Here is an 18,210-nt window from a genome sequence, read left to right on the forward strand (position 1 = left end):
CTCTTGAGTGGGCCCTAACCCACAGGGTTTTTTTCCAGGATCTTACCTGACTCTTCTTATTTTTCCGGAGCTTTCCAAATTCTTTTCTAAAGTTTTACGTAAGAATGAATTGTCATCAGTCAAATGTCTTTCTCCAAGATCGGTTAAATTCTTTTCATCGTTGGCTCAACCTTTCCATTCTTCATTCCGGAGTGTCTAAATAATTTTTGTTGGTGTTTCTCGTCGTCATTCTCAGGATTTGAAGACCGAAGAAGAGTTTCTCTTTAATCTTGCTCCATTCTCTTCAAGATTCGTGATTCTAGCTTGTTGCCATCCTCTCATAATTATTTTCGTTCGTGGTAATTCTTTTCACCCATCCGAAGCAATTCAAGAGTCTTCTCAGCTGGTTATCCGAAGTCCATCAATTCAGGCTTATTCTTTCTCAGCTGTCAGTTATCATTCTCCAAATCTGACCGGTGCTTCGTTGAAGTGATCTCTAATCAGTTCATGATCCCTTTGTTCTCTTGTCTCTAAATTCTCTCAAGCATCTTCTTTCATTTGCTAATTCGTCCCGGTGTTGTTCTTATCTTTCCTTCGGTCATTTTAATTCTTACGGTGGTTCGTTCAAGACTTCTCTTCCTCCGTTATCATATCAATTTATTCGTTATTTCAATCCTACCGGTGGTGCGTTAAAGACCTTCCCAAGTTGACGCTATATCTATTTAATCCTTTCGACGAGAATAAGTGGTATGCCAAATCCGCTGCTTGTCATCAATTTTAATTGATGAAGGACAATCATAATGTAATTCTTATTCTTGTTTCATCCTAATGATTAATTCTTTATTCCGGAGGCCCTTCAAATTCTCGGTTTCATTTGTTTCATCTTCTCTTTTTACCGGAGTTTCAACCTCTTTCAATTATATTATCACGGAGATCTCTATATAAATCATTGCGAGGCTTCAATCTTATTCTTTTCATCATTCAATTATTTCGGATCATTCTATTATTACCGGAGTTCTTCATGAAGGTTCTACATGATGGATTCATCAAGGATTTAATTCCTTCTCAAAGTTTTCATCGACATTCTTTTCTATGGAGTTCAAGCTTTCTTCATCTTGATATCCAGAGTGCAATTCTTTCTACCGTGTCATTTGAGGTGGTATTATGTCATTCTTGATAATTTGAGTTCATGTTTCATGATTCACTTGTTGTTAAGAATGAGGTATTTTAAATCCACCAATTTCGTCATTGGAGTTATCTTGGCTTATATTTCACCTAAAGCCTTCCCTAAGGATTGTTGCTATCTATGGTGCTTATAAATGATCCAATTTCTTCATTTATCCTTTCTGGTGCGATATAGTTTCTCCTCTCCTTGTTGATATCAATCCAATTCTTCTTCCCCTGAGTGGCAGGTTGTCACCTCATAATTTGAGATGTGTTCCATAAGACCATATCAAGTTTATTCTTTTCGTTGTGGATTGTTCCAACAACTCCGTGTGACCCTTCTCTTTAAGATGTTTTTCAGGCAGAAGATGTTGTTTTCTTCTCTGTTCTTTTGTTCCATCGATACAACTTCTATTCTTTCGTTCCGGAGGCATTGTGTTGTTGTTCTCTTCAACCATATTCTTGTTTGTCAAGATCATGTTCTTTTCATGACTGTCCATTTAACCGGAGTGTCGTGCCCTCTTTTCAAGTTCTATCACCTTATCAAGTTCTTATTCAATTATTTTTCTTTTCAACCGGAGTGCTGCCCGAATTTGGTCTTCCTTGATCCCCTTCCTTAACTGGAGTGTTTTCGATATATATCTTCCCTTCAACCTCAAGGTGGTCGCAATGTTCTTTGTCCCTCTTTTCTAACGGAGTGTTTTCAACTTTGTTCATCCCCGTTGTTTTCTTTTTCTCAAAATGGCTTAACCTCTTCAAGGTTCGTGGTTTCACTCGTTTGTCAATGAAGCAACTTAGTATTACCTCTTCTCTTTCTCTTCCATTTTCCCTCCGGTGCCATTCTAGATCTCGGGATGTGATCCTCTCGTAGTGGTGGAGTGTTGTAACGCCCCAAGACCGATGTGCCAGGTGTCCTCCAGTTATTCGCTGTTGTTTGCCTTGTCATTGCTTGCGTGTCATGCATTGCATATCATGTCATCATGTGCATTTCATTTGCATACATGTTCGTCTCATGCATCCGAGCCTTTTCCCCGTTGTTCGTTTTGCATTCCGGCGTTCCGTTCTCCTCCGGTGGTCATTTCTACCTTTCTTTCATGTGTGGGGATTAAACATTTGCGGATTGGACCGAGACTTTCCAAGCGGCCTTGGTTTACTACCGGTAGACCGCCTGTCAAGTGTCGTACCATTTGGACTTCGTTTGATGCTCCAACGGTTAACCGAGGGACCGAAAAGGCCTCGTGTGTGTTGCAGCCCAACACCCTTTCAGAGTGGCCCAAAACCCACCTAAACCCCTTCTATCATCTAGAGCGTTCGATCACGATCGCGTGGCCGAAAACCGCACCTCATTTGGACTATCCTAGCTCCCTCTACCTATAAATATGTGCACCCCGTTCATTTTCGCGGATGAAACCCTAGATCCACTCCTCCCCGCGCCGCCGGACATGTCCGCCCGGCGGCCGGACACGTCCAACCGCCCGTCGCGGCCAATCATGCCTCGCCACCTCACCCCGCCGCCCTCTCTCTCCTCCAGCCCCGCCGCCGGCCCGTGCAGCCCGGATCGGGCCCGCGGGGCCCATCTCCTCGCGTCGCCGCCCGGTTGCAGCTCCGGCGCCGCGACCCTTCACCGAGCCGCCTCCCGCAACGCTCCGGCCGCCGTCGTGCGCCGCCGCGCCTCACCACCTTCCCGCCGGCGCCGCCCTCCACCGCGCGACGCCGCCTTGCCGGCCACCGCCGCCGTTCGCCTCACCGCCCCGCCTCCTCGGAGGAGCTCCACGGTCGCCCCGGCGCCTCACGGCCGGATTCGCCATTCCGGCGATCGCCGGAGTTCAAGCCCGCCTCGCCGGAGTCCGTACCTCGCCGGAGAAGAAGGTCGACCAGATCCACCGGGAGATGAACCAAATGTCGCCCCTCCGTCCTGGATCCGAACCATCCCACACCGCTCCGTACCGTTGACTTTCTCGGAGAGGTCCAATTTCTACTAAGTCCCCGAGATTGCCATGTTTCAAATGCACATGTTCATCGCAACGTAACTTTGCATCCATAGCTCCGATTCATGCATATAGCATATCAAAATGTTCATCTCAGAGAGTACATCATTTCATCTCATTGCATCATTTTCACTTGAGTTCATCTTGATGCCCGAAATGCTGTTAGAAGAGTGCTACTTGAGATAATTGTCAGATCTGATGCTCCATTTAGATATTTGTCATTTTTGCCATGATTATTGTGTGCATGATATGCCCATGAGCTCTACATATGTTTTGTTAAGGGTTTTGCCATCTTTCAGATGTGCAACCCATGTATTTTTGTGATGTGTGTGGTGACTAGCACAAGCTTGCCAAGTGGTGCATTTGCTAATGCTGATTTCAGGGACTTAGCATTTCCACTAAGTCCTTGAGCTGTTTATCTCATATGGCCATATGTTCATGTTGTTTCCTAGTGATCCGTTCCTCTTTTGAGGATGATCAGTAAGGATGTTTTGTTAATCTTGTAGTGCTCTATCCATCCATGTCTTTGTTTGCAATTATGGAGCACCCTAGCTTGAGTCAATCGAGCTCTATTTTTGCTATTTCGTGAATCTGGGCAGATTGTTTACTTGTTAGCAATTTTGCTGGGGATGTTGTAGTTGATCCGTGCATGCCATGGTATTGTTCTTGCCATATCTGGCTTGTATTTTGTGTATTCTTGATGGTTGTATGCTTAGATTGTCATGACTTGCTCTGTAGTGAGTGCATCGAGCTCGTAAACATGCCTACTTGGTATCTGTTTTCAGCATGCTCCAGTTTTCACTAAGTCTGTGATCTGATTGTGTTTTTGCCATGTTCACATGCTTGCAATTGTATTTTCTGATCCTTTTTGGCTCAAGGTTACTAAGAGACTTTTGTTAAGCTCTTTGAGTATCTCCATGCCATACTTTACTTTGCCATGTTCAGGTCCTGTAGCATATAGTTTTCATGCTCCGAAGTGTGCTACCTGATCTGAAATTCCAGACAAGTGTTAATTTCACTAAGTCTGAAATATGTTTACCATATGCATTTTTGCCATGCTTGTTTGAACCTGTTAATGTATGAATTGGCCGTATCTCAGTTCTAGACTTTTGTTAAGCATCATGAATGGATTCCTGCCATGTATTTTGTTGCCATGTTTGAGTGCTGTAGCATGTTCATCTTGTTGCATTTAGTTGGCTACTTGCTGTAAATCGCAGACCGGTGTCATATTTGAATTGCTTGCCATTTCCAAACCGTAACTCCGATTCCGGCGTTCTTTATATCGTTTTCAAGCGATTTCATATCATGTTTCCAGTGGAACACTTGGATTTCCAAGTTGAGGCCAGGTTCATTCGTTCCTTGACAAATCATGCATATGCATCGCATACCGCATCCCGCATATCATACCATGTTCATGTGTTGGTTGTTTACTATGTTGTGTGCTTCTTTTCCGGTGTTTACTTCTTCGGGTTGGTTCCAATAACGTCGCGTTGTGAGGACCCGTTCATCTACGTTGCGTTTGTCTTCTTCATGGACTCGTTCTTCTTCCTTGCGGGATTTCAGGCAAGATGACCATACCCTCGAAATCACTTCTATCTTTGCTTGCTACTTGCTCGCTCTTTTGCTATGCCTATGCTGCGATACCTACCACTTGCTTATCATGCCTCCCATATTGTGAAACCAAGCCTCTAACCCATCTTGTCCTAGCAAACCGTTGATTGGCTATGTTACCGCTTTGCTCAGCCCCTCTTATAGCGTTGTTAGTTGCAGGTGAAGATTGAAGTTTGTTCCTCGTTGGAACATGGAGATGTTGTTCCTTGTTCGAACGTGTTTACTTGTTGGGGATATCACAATATATCTTATTTAATTAATGCATCTATATACTTGGTAAAGGGTGGAAGGCTCGGCCTTATGCCTGGTGTTTTGTTCCACTCTTGCCGCCCTAGTTTCCGTCATATCGGTGTTATGTTCCCGGATTTTGCGTTCCTCATGCGGTTGGGTTATAATGGGAACCCCTTGACAGTTCGCTTTGAATAAAACTCCTCCAGCAAGGCCCAACCTTGGTTTTACCATTCGCCACCTAGCCTTTTTCCCTTGGGAGTCGCGCATCCCGAGGGTCATCTTATTTTAACCCCCAGGCCAGTCCTTGTCTAAGTGTTGGTCCAAACTGAGTAGACTGCGGGGCCACCTCGGGGAAACTTGAGGGCTGGTTTTACTCGTAGGATGTCTCATCCAGTGTTGCCCTGAGAACGAGATATGTGCAGCTCCCATCAGGATGTCGGCACATCGGGCGGCTTTGCTGGACTTGTTTTACCATTGTCGAGGATGTCTTGAAGAACCGGGATACCGAGTCTGATCGGAATGTCTCGGGAGGAGGTCTATTCCTTCGTTAACCGTGAGAGCTTGTCATGGGCTAAGTTGGGACACCCCTGCAGGGATTTGAACTTTCGAAAGCCGTGCCCACGGTTATGGGCAGATGGGAATTTGTTAACGTCCGGTTGTAGAAAACCTGAAGTTGATCTTAATTAAAATACATCAACCGCGTGTGTAACCGTGATGGTCTCTTTCCGGCGGAGTCTGGGAAGTGAACACGGTGTTGGAGTTATGCTTGACGTAGGTTGATTTAGGATCACTTCTTGATCATACTTTTATTGACCGTGCTTTGCTTTCTCTTCTCGCTCTCAATTGCGTATGTTAGCCACCATATATGCTAGTCGCTTGCTGCAGCTCCACCTCATACCTTTACCTTACCCATAAGCTTAAATAGTCTTGATCGCGAGGGTGCGAGATTGCTGAGTCCCTGTGGCTCACAGATACTTCCAAAACCAGCTTGCAGGTGCCGATGAGTCCGTGCAGATGACACAACCAAGCTCAAGGAGGAGCTCGATGAAGATCTTGTCTTTTGTGATGTTCCGTTCTAGTTGATCAGTAGTGGAGCCCAGTTGGGGTCGATCGGGGACCGTGTCGCATTTGGGTTTCTTCTTTTATTTTGGTTCCATAGTCGGACCTTGATTGTATCTGGATGATGTAATGCTTTATTCATGTAATTGTGTGAAGTGGCGATTGTAAGCCAACTATGTATCTCTGTCCTTTATATATTACATGGGTTGTGTGAAGATTACCTCACTTGCGACATTGCTTTCAATGCGGTTATGCCTCTAAGTCGTGCTTCGACACATGGGAGATATAGCCGCATCGAGGGCGTTACAAGTTGGTAATCAGAGCCTTCCCCGACCTTAGGAGCCCCCACTGCTTGATCATTTTTAGCAGCCGTTGTTGAGTCTAGAAAAATGTTTTGAGTCATTTAGGAATTATATATCGGAGAGCTTAGGAATTCTTTTTACTCCCCAGTCCCTTCATCGCTCTGGTAAGGCATCCTGACGCAGAGTTTTGACTCTTCTCTTCTCAAATTTCACTAAAAAAAATTTAGGATCACGCGGGTATCTTGGAATCGTTCCGATGGTTTTGTGACGAGAACATTGTCTTGGTGCCTCCTGTCAGGGGTTTTGTGGAAGTGTCCCGGGGAGTTGAGCTCTGAGGTGTTGTCGTCATAATTTTATCGTTGCAGTTCTGGAACACCTGAGTTTAGTACGCCGACATCGAAAATCTCTTTTATGCAGTTCGTTGGTGAGATAACCTCGACGCCACCCAGTACTGGGGCGGGAGTTCGGGAGTATTGCCATAACTTGTATAACGGATGCTTTTCGAAGGTTGAGGTAGACGATTTCCGAAGGTTTCTTGGTTATGTGTTGAAGGATGGATACAGCTGGATGTAGGATTTGCTAGTTTTGGGTGAGATATTATGCTTCCCCTGTATCCCCAACAGCTGATTGCATAACCGGAAAGTTTCGAGAGTTTATAAGTGGGAATTCAAGTAGCTCTTAGGATATCTTTCCGACAGATGTATGATATGAAATTGGGGTTCGACGTGTAGTGGTCCGCCTATCCACGGTCGGTTTTAGAGTGGTCTCGTTGTGTCTTAAAGAGTCCTTGGCTATGCCGACTCGGGGACGCTTCGTATGTCATGTGCACTGCCTTGTACATGATGGTGTTGTACGATCGAGCCCGTGTAGGCCCCACCACGAAAACTTCGGATGAAATCTTTATCATATGTTTGTTCTGGCTTATTCCGCAAGCCAATCCTTTGTTTTGTTTTGAGCTGTGGTATTCGAGTTGCTTCGAAGTCAAATGTTGATTCCATACCTTCTCTAAACGGTGTTCTCATACTCCGATGTGAATACTAATCCTTCTTGATAATCGAGATTGTCTTGTAAATCCTTTTCAACCGGCGTGTTTCTCTTCAAGTGGATCCGATCATTTCAACAACCGCAAGATCAAGTATCAGTTCTTCTCAACGGTGTTACTTTCACCCGTCTCCAAGTTGCCTTCATTTTTTTCCCACCCTCCCACCCTTGTTTCTTCAAGGACTCAGATTTCTTAATCAAGTATCCTTTTATTCATATGAAGTCTCTCCATTCTTTTTCGTCAATGTTCTTATCCGGTGATTCTGAGGAAGATGCTAACGGAGCTCCAAGTTCATCAGTTTTCGTTCTTTTCTTCTCCGGTGGAACCAGTTCAAGCTTTGTTGATCATATCCTTTTCCTCGTTCCAAATGCTTTTCTCATGCCGGTGCTCCTCATAATCATCCATTTCTCGCTATTTTATTATTCCAGAGTGCTCAAGATTTCTCGAAGATTCGTGTTTCCACTCTACATTCGTTCAAGTTCTTTCGAGAATGTTATCTCATTCAAGTCTTTTAATTCAACCGGTGAAATCTCTCTTTTTAATCATTCTAACGGTGTTTTCTCTTGAGTGGGCCCTAACCCACAGGATTTTTTTCCCAGGATCTTACCTGACTCTTCTTATTTTTCCGGAGCTTTTCAAATTCTTGTCTAAAGTTTGACGTAAGAATGAATTGTCATCAGTCAAATGTCTTTCTCCAAGATCGGTTAAATTCTTTTCATTGTTGGCTCCACCTTTCCATTCTTCATTCCGGAGTGTCTAAATAATTTTTGTTGGTGTTTCTCGTCGTCATTCTCAGGATTTGAAGACCGAAGAAGAGTTTCTCTTTAATCTTGCTCCATTCTCTTCAAGATTCGTTATTCTAGCTTGTTGCCATCCTCTCATAATTATTTTCGTTTGTGGGAATTCTTTTCATCCATCCGAAGCAATTCAAGAGTCTTCTCAGTTGGTTATCCGAAGTCCATCAATTCAGGCTTATTCTTTCTCAGCTGTCACTTATCATTCTCCAAATCTGACCGGTGCTTCGTTCAAGTGATCTCTAATCAGTTCATGATCCCTTTGTTCTCTTGTCTCTAAATTCTCTCAAGCATCTTCTTTCATTTGCTAATTCGTCCCGGTGTTGTCCTTATCTTTCCTTCGGTCATTTTAATTCTTACGGTGGTTCGTTCAAGACTTCTCTTCCTTCGTTATCATATCAATTTATTCGTTATTTCAATCCTACCGGTGGTGCGTTGAAGACCTTCCCAAGTTGACGCTATATCTATTTAATCCTTTTGACGAGAATAAGTGGTATGCCAAATCCGCTGCTTGTCATCAATTTTAATTGATGAAGGACAATCATAATGTAATTCTTATTCTTGTTTCATCCTAATGATTAATTCTTTATTCCAGAGGCCCTTCAAATTCTCGGTTTCATTTGTTTCATCTTCTCTTTTTACTGGAGTTTCAACCTCTTTCAATTATATTATCACGGAGATCTCTATATAAATCATTGCGAGGCTTCAATCTTATTCTTTTCATCATTCAATTATTTCGGATCATTCTTTTATTACCGGAGTTCTTCATGAAGGTTCTACATGATGGATTCATCAAGGATTTAATTCCTTCTCAAAGTTTTCATCGACATTCTTTTGTAAGGAGTTCAAGCTTTCTTCATCTTGATATCCGGAGTGCAATTCTTTCTACCGTGTCATTTGAGGTGGTATTATGTCATTCTTGATAATTTGAGTTCATGTTTCATGATTCACTTGTTGTTAAGAATGAGGTATTTTAAATCCACCAATTTCGTCATTGGAGTTATCTTGGCTTATATTTCACCTAAAGCCTTCCCTAAGGATTGTTGCTATCTATGGTGCTTATAAATGATCCAATTTCTTCATTTATCCTTTCCGGTGCGATATAGTTTCTCCTCTCCTTGTTGATATCAATCCAATTCTTCTTCCCGTGAGTGGCAGGTTGTCACCTCATAATTTGAGATGTGTTCCATAAGATCATATCAAGTTTATTCTTTTCGTTGTGGATTGTTCCAACAACTCCGTGTGACCCTTCTCTTTAAGATGTTTTTCAGGCAGAAGATGTTGTTTTCTTCTCCGTTCTTTTGTTCCGTCGATACAACTTCTATTCTTTCGTTCCGGAGGCATTGTGTTGTTGTTCTCTTCAACCATATTCTTGTTTGTCAAGATCATGTTCTTTTCATGATTGTCCATTTAACCGAAGTGTCGTTCCCTCTTTTCAAGTTCTATCACCTTATCAAGTTCTTATTCAATTATTTGTCTTTTCAACCGGAGTGCTGCCCGAATTTGGTCTTCCTTGATCCCCTTCCTTAACCGGAGTGTTTTCAATATATATCTTCCCTTCAACCTCAAGGTGGTCGCAATGTTCTTTGTCCCTCTTTTCTAACGGAGTGTTTTCAACTTTGTTCATCTCCGTTGTTTTCTTTTTCTCGAAATGGCTTAACCTCTTCAAGGTCCGTGGTTTCACTCGTTTGTCAATGAAGCAACTTAGTATTACCTCTTCTCTTTCTATTCCGTTTTCCCTCCGGTGCCATTCTAGATCTCGGGACGAGATCCTCTCATAGTGGTGGAGTGTTGTAACGCTCCGAGACCGATGTGCCAGGTGTCCTCCAGTTATTCGCTGTTGTTTGCCTTGTCATTGCTTGCGTGTCATGCATTGCATATCATGTCATCATGTGCATTTCATTTGCATATATGTTCGTCTCATGCATCTGAGCCTTTTCCCCGTTGTTCGTTTTGCATTCCGGCGTTCCGTTCTCCTCCGGTGGTCATTTCTACCTTTCTTTCATGTGTGGGGATTAAACATTTCCGGATTGGACTGAGACTTGCCAAGCGGCCTTGGTTTACTACCGGTAGACTGCCTGTCAAGTTTCGTACCATTTGGACTTCGTTTGATGCTCCAACGGTCAACCGAGGGACCTAAAAGGCCTCGTGTGTGTTGCAGCCCAACACCCTTTCAGAGTGGCCCAACACCCACCTAAACCCCTTCTATCATCTAGAGCGTTCGATCACGATCGCGTGGCCGAAAAACGCACCTCATTTGGACTATCCTAGCTCCCTCTACCTATAAATATGTGCACCCCGTTCATTTTTGCGGACGAAACCCTAGATCCACTCCTCCCCGCGCCGCCGGACATGTCCGCCCGGCGGCCGGACACGTCCAACCGCCCGCCGCGGCCAATCATGCCTCGCCACCTCACCCCGCCGCACTCTCTCTCCTCCAGCCCCGCCGCCGGCCCGCGCAGCCCGGATCGGGCCCGTGGGGCCCATCTCCTCGCGCCACCGCCCGGTTGCAGCTCCAGTGCCGCGACCCTTCACCGAGCCGCCTCCCGCAACGCTCCGGCCGCCTTGTGCGCCGCCGCACCTCGCCACCTTCCCGCCGGCGGCGCCCTCCATCGGGCGACGCCGCCTTGCCGGCCACCGCCGCCGTTCGCCTCACCGCCTCGCCTCCTCGGAGGAGCTCCGCGGTCGCCCCGGCGCCTCACGGCCGGATTCGCCATTCCGGCGATCGCCGAAGTTCAAGCCCGCCTCGCCGGAGTCCGTACCTCGCCGGAGAAGAAGGTGGACCGGATCCACCGGGAGATGAACCAAACGCCGCCCCTCCGTCCTGGATCCGAACCATCCCACACCGCTCCGTCCCATTGACTTTCTCGGAGAGGTCCAATTTCTACTAAGTCCCCGAGATTGCCATGTTTCAAATGCACATGTTCATCGCATCATAACTTTGCATCCATAGCTCCGATTCATGCATATAGCATATCAAAATGTTCGTCTCAGAGAGTACATCATTTCATCTCATTGCATCATTTTCACTTGAGTTCATCTTGATGCCCGAAATGCTGTTAGAAGAGTGCTACTTGAGATAATTGTCAAATCTGATGCTCCATTTAGATATTTGTCATTTTTGCCATGATTATTGTGTGCATGATATGCCCATGAGCTCTACATATGTTTTGTTAAGGGTTTTGCCATCTTTCCAGAGGTGCAACCCATGTATTTTTTTGATGTGTGTGGTGACTATCACAACCTTGCCAAGTGGTGCATTTGCTAATGCTGATTTCAGGGACTTAGCATTTCCACTAAGTCCTTGAGCTGTTTATCTCATATGGCCATATGTTCATGTTGTTTCCTAGTGATCCGTGCCTCTTTTGAGGATGATCAGTAAGGATGTTTTGTTAATCTTGTAGTGCTCTATCCATCCATGTCTTTGTTTGCAATTATGGAGCACCCTAGCTTGAGTCAATCGAGCTCTATTTTTGCTATTTCGTGAATCTGGGCAGATTGTCTACTTGTTAGCAATTTTGCCGGGGATGTTGTAGTTGATCCGTGCATGCCATGGTATTGTTCTTGCCATGTCTAGCTTGTATTTTGTGTATTCTTGATGGTTGTATGCCTAGATTGTCATGACTTGCTCTATAGTGAGTGCATCGAGCTCGTAAACATGCCTACTTGATATATGTTTTCAGCATGCTCCAGTTTTCACTAAGTCTGTGATCTGATTATGTTTTTGCCATGTTCACATGCTTGGAATTGTATTTTCTGATCCTTTTTGGCTCAAGGTCACTAAGAGACTTTTGTTAAGCTCTTTGAGTATCTTCATGCCGTACTTTACTTTGCCATGTTCAGGTCCTGTAGCATATAGTTTTCATGCTCCGAAGTGTGCTACCTGATCTGAAATTCCAGACAAGTGTTAATTTCACTAAGTCTGAAATATGTTTACCATATGCATTTTTGCCATGCTTGTTTGAACCTGTTAATGTATGAATTGGCCGTATCTCAGTTCTAGACTTTTGTTAAGCATCATGAATGGATTCCTGCCATGTATTTTGTTGCCATGTTTGAGTGCTGTAGCATGTTCATCTTGTTGCATTTAGTTGGCTACTTGCTGTAAATCGCAGACCGGTGTCATATTTGAATTGCTTGCCATTTCCAAACCGTAACTCCGATTCCGGCGTTCTTTATATTGTTTTCAAGCGATTTCATATCATGTTTCTAGTGGCACACTTGGATTTCCAAGTTGAGGCCAGGTTCATTCGTTCGTTGACAAATCATGCATATGCATCGCATACCGCATCCCGCATATCATACCATGTTCATGTGTTGGTTGTTTACTATGTTGTGTGCTTCTTTTCCGGTGTTTGCTTCTTCGGGTTGGTTCCGATAACGTGACGTTGTGAGGACCCATTCGTCTACGTACCGTTTGTCTTCTTAATGGACTCGTTCTTCTTCCTTGCGGGATTTCAGGCAAGATGACCATACCCTCGAAATCACTTCTATCTTTGCTTGCTAGTTGTTCGCTCTTTTGCTATGCCTATGTTGTGATACCTACCACTTGCTTATCATGCCTCCCATATTGTGAAACCAAGCCTCTAACCCACCTTGTCCTAGCAAACCGTTGATTGGCTATGTTACCGCTTTGCTCAGCCCCTCTTATAACGTTGTTAGTTGCAGGTGAAGATTGAAGTTTGTTCTTCGTTGGAACATGGAGATGTTGTTCCTTGTTGGAACGTGTTTACTTGTTGGGGATATCACAATATATCTTATTTAATTAATGCATCTATATACTTGGTAAAGGGTGGAAGGCTCGGCCTTATGCCTGGTGTTTTGTTCCACTCTTGCCGCCCTAGTTTCCGTCATATGGGTGTTATGTTCCCGGATTTTGCGTTCCTCACGCGGTTGGGTTATAATGGGAACCCCTTGACAGTTCGCTTTGAATAAAACTCCTCCAGCAAGGCCCAACCTTGGTTTTACCATTCGCCACCTAGCCTTTTTCCCTTGGGAGTCGCGCATCCCGAGGGTCATCTTATTTTAACCCCCCCAGGCCAGTGCTTGTCTAAGTGTTGGTCCGAACTGAGTAGACTGCAGGGCCACCTCGGGGAAACTTGAGGGCTGGTTTTACTCGTAGGATGTCTCATCCGGTGTTGCCCTGAGAACGAGATATGTGCAGCTCCCATCAGGATGTCGGCACATCGGGCGACTTTGCTGGGCTTGTTTTACCATTGTCGAGGATGTCTTGAAGAACCGGGATACCGAGTCTGATCGGAATGTCTCGGGAGGAGGTCTATTCCTTCGTTAACCGTGAGAGCTTGTCATGGGCTAAGTTGGGACACCCCTGCAGGGATTTGAACTTTCGAAAGCCGTGCCCACGGTTATGGGCAGATGGGAATTTGTTAACATCCGGTTGTAGAAAACCTGAAGTTGACCTTAATTAAAATACATCAACCGCGTGTGTAACCGTGATGGTCTCTTTCCGGCGGAGTCCGGGAAGTGAACACGGTGTTGGAGTTATGCTTGACGTAGGTTGTTTTAGGATCACTTCTTGATCATACTTTTATTGACCGTGCTTTGCTTTCTCTTCTCGCTCTCATTTGCGTATGTTAGCCACCATATATGCTAGTCGCTTGCTGCAGCTCCACCTCATACCTTTACCTTACCCATAAGCTTAAATAGTCTTGATCGCGAGGGTGCGAGATTGCTGAGTCCCTGTGGCTCACAGATACTTCCAAAACCAGCTTGCAGTTGCCGATGAGTCCGTGCAGATGACACAACCAAGCTCAAGGAGGAGCTCGATGGAGATCTTGTCTTTTGTGCTGTTTCGTTCTAGTTGATCAGTAGTGGAGCCCAGTTGGGGTCGATCGGGGACCGTGTCGCATTTGGGGTTCTTCTTTTATTTTGGTTCCGTAGTCGGAACTTGATTGTATCTGGATGATGTAATGCTTTATTCATGTAATTGTGTGAAGTGGCGATTGTAAGCCAACTATGTATCTCTGTCCTTTATATATTACATGGGTTGTGTGAAGATTACCTCACTTGCGACATTGCTTTCAATGCGGTTATGCCTCTAAGTCGTGCTTCGACACGTGGGAGATATAGCCGCATCGAGGGCGTTACAAGTTGGTAATCAGAGCCTTCCCCGACCTTAGGAGCCCCCACTGCTTGATCGTTTTTAGCAGTCGTTGTTGAGTCTAGAAAAATGTTTTGAGTCATTTAGGAATTATATATCGGAGAGCTTAGGAATTCTTTTTACTCCCCAGTCCCTTCATCTTTCTGGTAAGGCATCCTGACGTAGAGTTTTGACTCTTCTCTTCTCAAATTTCCCTAAAAAAAGATTTTAGGATCACGCGGGTATCTTGGAATCGTTCCGATGGTTTTGTGACGAGAACATTGTTTTGGTGCCTCCTGTCAGGGGTTTTGTGGAAGTGTCCCGGGGAGTTGAGCTCTGAGGTGTTGTCGTCATAATTTTATCGTTGCAGTTCTGGAACACCTGAGTTTAGTACGCCGACATCGAAAATCTCTTTTATGCAGTTCGTTGGTGAGATAACCTCGACGCCACCCAGTACTGGGGCGGGAGTTCAGGAGTATTGCCATAACTTGTATAACGGATGCTTTTCGAAGGTTGAGGTAGACGATTTCCGAAGGTTTCTTGGTTATGTGTTGAAGGATGGATACAGCTGGATGTAGGATTTGCTAGTTTTGGGTGAGATATTATGCTTCCCCTGTATCCCCAACAGCTGATTGCATAACCGGAAAGTTTCGAGAGTTTATAAGTGGGAATTCAAGTAGCTCTTAGGATATCTTTCCGACAGATGTATGATATGAAATTGGGGTTCGACGTCTAGTGGTCCGCCTATCCACGGTCGGTTTTACAGTGGTCTCGTTGTGTCTTAAAGAGTCCTTGGCTATGCCGACTCGGGGACGCTTCGTATGTCATGTGCACTGCCTTGTACATGATGGTGTTGTACGATCGAGCCCGTGTAGGCCCCACCACGAAAAGTTCGGATGAAATCTCTATCATATGTTTGTTCTGGCTTATTCCGCAAGCCAATCCTTTGTTTTGTTTTGAGCTGTGGTATTCGAGTTGCTTCGAAGTCAAATGTTGATTCCATACCTTCTCTAAACGGTGTTCTCATACTCCGATGTGAATACTAATCCTTCTTGATAATCGAGATTGTCTTGTAAATCCTTTTCAACCGGCGTGTTTCTCTTCAAGTGGATCCGATCATTTCAACAACCGCAAGATCAAGTATGAGTTCTTCTCAACGGTGTTAGTTTCACCCGTCTCCAAGTTGCCTTCGTTTTTTTCCCACCCTCCCACCCTTGTTTCTTCAAGGACTCAGATTTCTTAATCAAGTATCCTTTTATTCATATGAAGTCTCTCCATTCTTTTTTGTCAATGTTCTTATCCGGTGATTCTCAGGAAGATGCTAACGGAGCTCCAAGTTCATCATTTTTCGTTCTTTTCTTCTCCGGTGGAACCAGTTCAAGCTTTGTTGATCATATCCTTTTCCTCGTTCCAAATGCTTTTCTCATGCCGGTGCTCCTCATAATCATCCATTTCTCGCTATTTTATTATTCCAGAGTGCTCAAGATTTCTCGAAGATTCGTGTTTCCACTCTACATTCGTTCAAGTTCTTTCGAGAATGTTATCTCATTCAAGTCTTTTAATTCAACCGGTGAAATCTCTCTTTTTAATCATTATAACGGTGTTTTCTCTTGAGTGGGCCCTAACCCACAGGATTTTTTTCCCAGGATCTTACCTGACTCTTCTTATTTTTCCGGAGCTTTTCAAATTCTTTTCTAAAGTTTGACGTAAGAATGAATTGCATCAGTCAAATGTCTTTGTCCAAGATCGGTTAAATTCTTTTCATCGTTGGCTCAACCTTTCCATTCTTCATTCCGGAGTGTCTAAATAATTTTTGTTGGTGTTTCTCGTCGTCATTCTCAGGATTTGAAGACCGAAGAAGAGTTTCTCTTTAATCTTGCTCCATTCTCTTCAAGATTCGTGATTCTAGCTTGTTGCCATCCTCTCATAATTATTTTCGTTTGTGGGAATTCTTTTCACCCATCTGAAGCAATTCAAGAGTCTTCTCAGTTGGTTATCTGAAGTCCATCAATTCAGGCTTATTCTTTCTCAGCTGTCAGTTATCATTCTCCAAATCTGACCGGTGCTTCGTTCAAGTGATCTCTAATCAGTTCATGATCCCTTTGTTCTCTTGTCTCTAAATTCTCTCAAGCATCTTCTTTCATTTGTAATTCGTCCCGGTGTTGTCCTTATCTTTCCTTCGGTCATTTTAATTCTTGCAGTGGTTCGTTCAAGACTTCTCTTCCTTCGTTATCATATCAATTTATTCGTTATTTCAATCCTACCGGTGGTGCGTTGAAGACCTTCCCAAGTTGACGCTATATCTATTTAATCCTTTCGACAAGAATAAGTGGTATGCCAAATTCGCTGCTTGTCATCAATTTTAATTGATGAAGGACAATCATAATGTAATTCTTATTCTTGTTTCATCCTAATGATTAATTCTTTATTCCGGAGGCCCTTCAAATTCTCGGTTTCATTTGTTTCATCTTCTCTTTTTACCGGAGTTTCAACCTCTTTCAATTATATTATCACGGAGATCTCTATATAAATCATTGCGAGGCTTCAATCTTATTCTTTTCATCATTCAATTATTCCGGATCATTCTTTTATTACCGGAGTTCTTCATGAAGGTTCTACATGATGGATTCATCAAGGATTTAATTCCTTCTCAAAGTTTTCATAAATATTCTTTTCTAAGGAGTTCAAGCTTTCTTCATCTTGATATCCGGAGTGCAATTCTTTCTACCGTGTCATTTGAGGTGGTATTATGTCATTCTTGATAATTTGAGTTCATGTTTCATGATTCACTTGTTGTTAAGAATGAGGTATTTTAAATCCACCAATTTCGTCATTGGAGTTATCTTGGGTTATATTTCACCTAAAGCCTTCCCTAAGGATTGTTGCTATCTATGGTGCTTATAAATGATCCAATTTCTTCATTTATCCTTTCCGGTGCGATATAGTTTCTCCTCTCCTTGTTTATATCAATCCAATTCTTCTTCCCGTGAGTGGCAGGTTGTCACCTCATAATTTGAGATGTGTTCCATAAGACCATATCAAGTTTATTCTTTTCGTTGTGGATTGTTCCAACAACTCCGTGTGACCCTTCTCTTTAAGATGTTTTTCAGGCAGAAGATGTTGTTTTCTTCTCTGTTCTTTTGTTCCGTCGATACAACTTCTATTCTTTCGTTCCGGAGGCATTGTGTTGTTGTTCTCTTCAACCATATTCTTGTTTGTCAAGATCATGTTCTTTTCATGATTGTCCATTTAACCGGAGTGTCGTGCCTCTTTTCAAGTTCTATCACCTTATCAAGTTCTTATTCAATTATTTTTCTTTTCAACCGGAGTGCTGCCCGAATTTGGTCTTCCTTGATCCCCTTCCTTAACCGGAGTGTTTTCAATATATATCTTCCCTTCAACCTCAAGGTGGTCGCAATGTTCTTTGTCCCTCTTTTCTAACGGAGTGTTTTCAACTTTGTTCATCTCCGTTGTTTTCTTTTTCTCGAAATGGCTTAACCTCTTCAAGGTTCGTGGTTTCACTCGTTTGTCAATGAAGCAACTTAGTTTTACCTCTTCTCTTTCTCTTCCGTTTTCCCTCCGGTGCCATTCTAGATCTCGGGACGAGATCCTCTCATAGTGGTGGAGTGTTGTAACGCCCCGAGACCGATGTGCCGGGTGTCCTCCAGTTATTCGCTGTTGTTTGCCTTGTCATTGCTTGCGTGTCATGCATTGCATATCATGTCATCATGTGCATTTCATTTGCATACATGTTTGTCTCATGCATTTGAGCCTTTTCCCCGTTGTTCGTTTTGCATTCCTGCGTTCCGTTCTCCTCCGGTGGTCATTTCTACCTTTCTTTCATGTGTGGGGATTAAACATTTCCGGATTGGACCGAGACTTGCCAAGCGGCCTTGGTTTACTACCGGTAGACCGCCTGTCAAGTTTCGTACCATTTGGA

The sequence above is a fragment of the Triticum dicoccoides genome, chromosome 3A (assembly GCF_002162155.2).
Source record: "Triticum dicoccoides isolate Atlit2015 ecotype Zavitan chromosome 3A, WEW_v2.0, whole genome shotgun sequence".
In the NCBI taxonomy this organism is placed as follows: Eukaryota; Viridiplantae; Streptophyta; class Magnoliopsida; order Poales; family Poaceae; genus Triticum; species Triticum dicoccoides.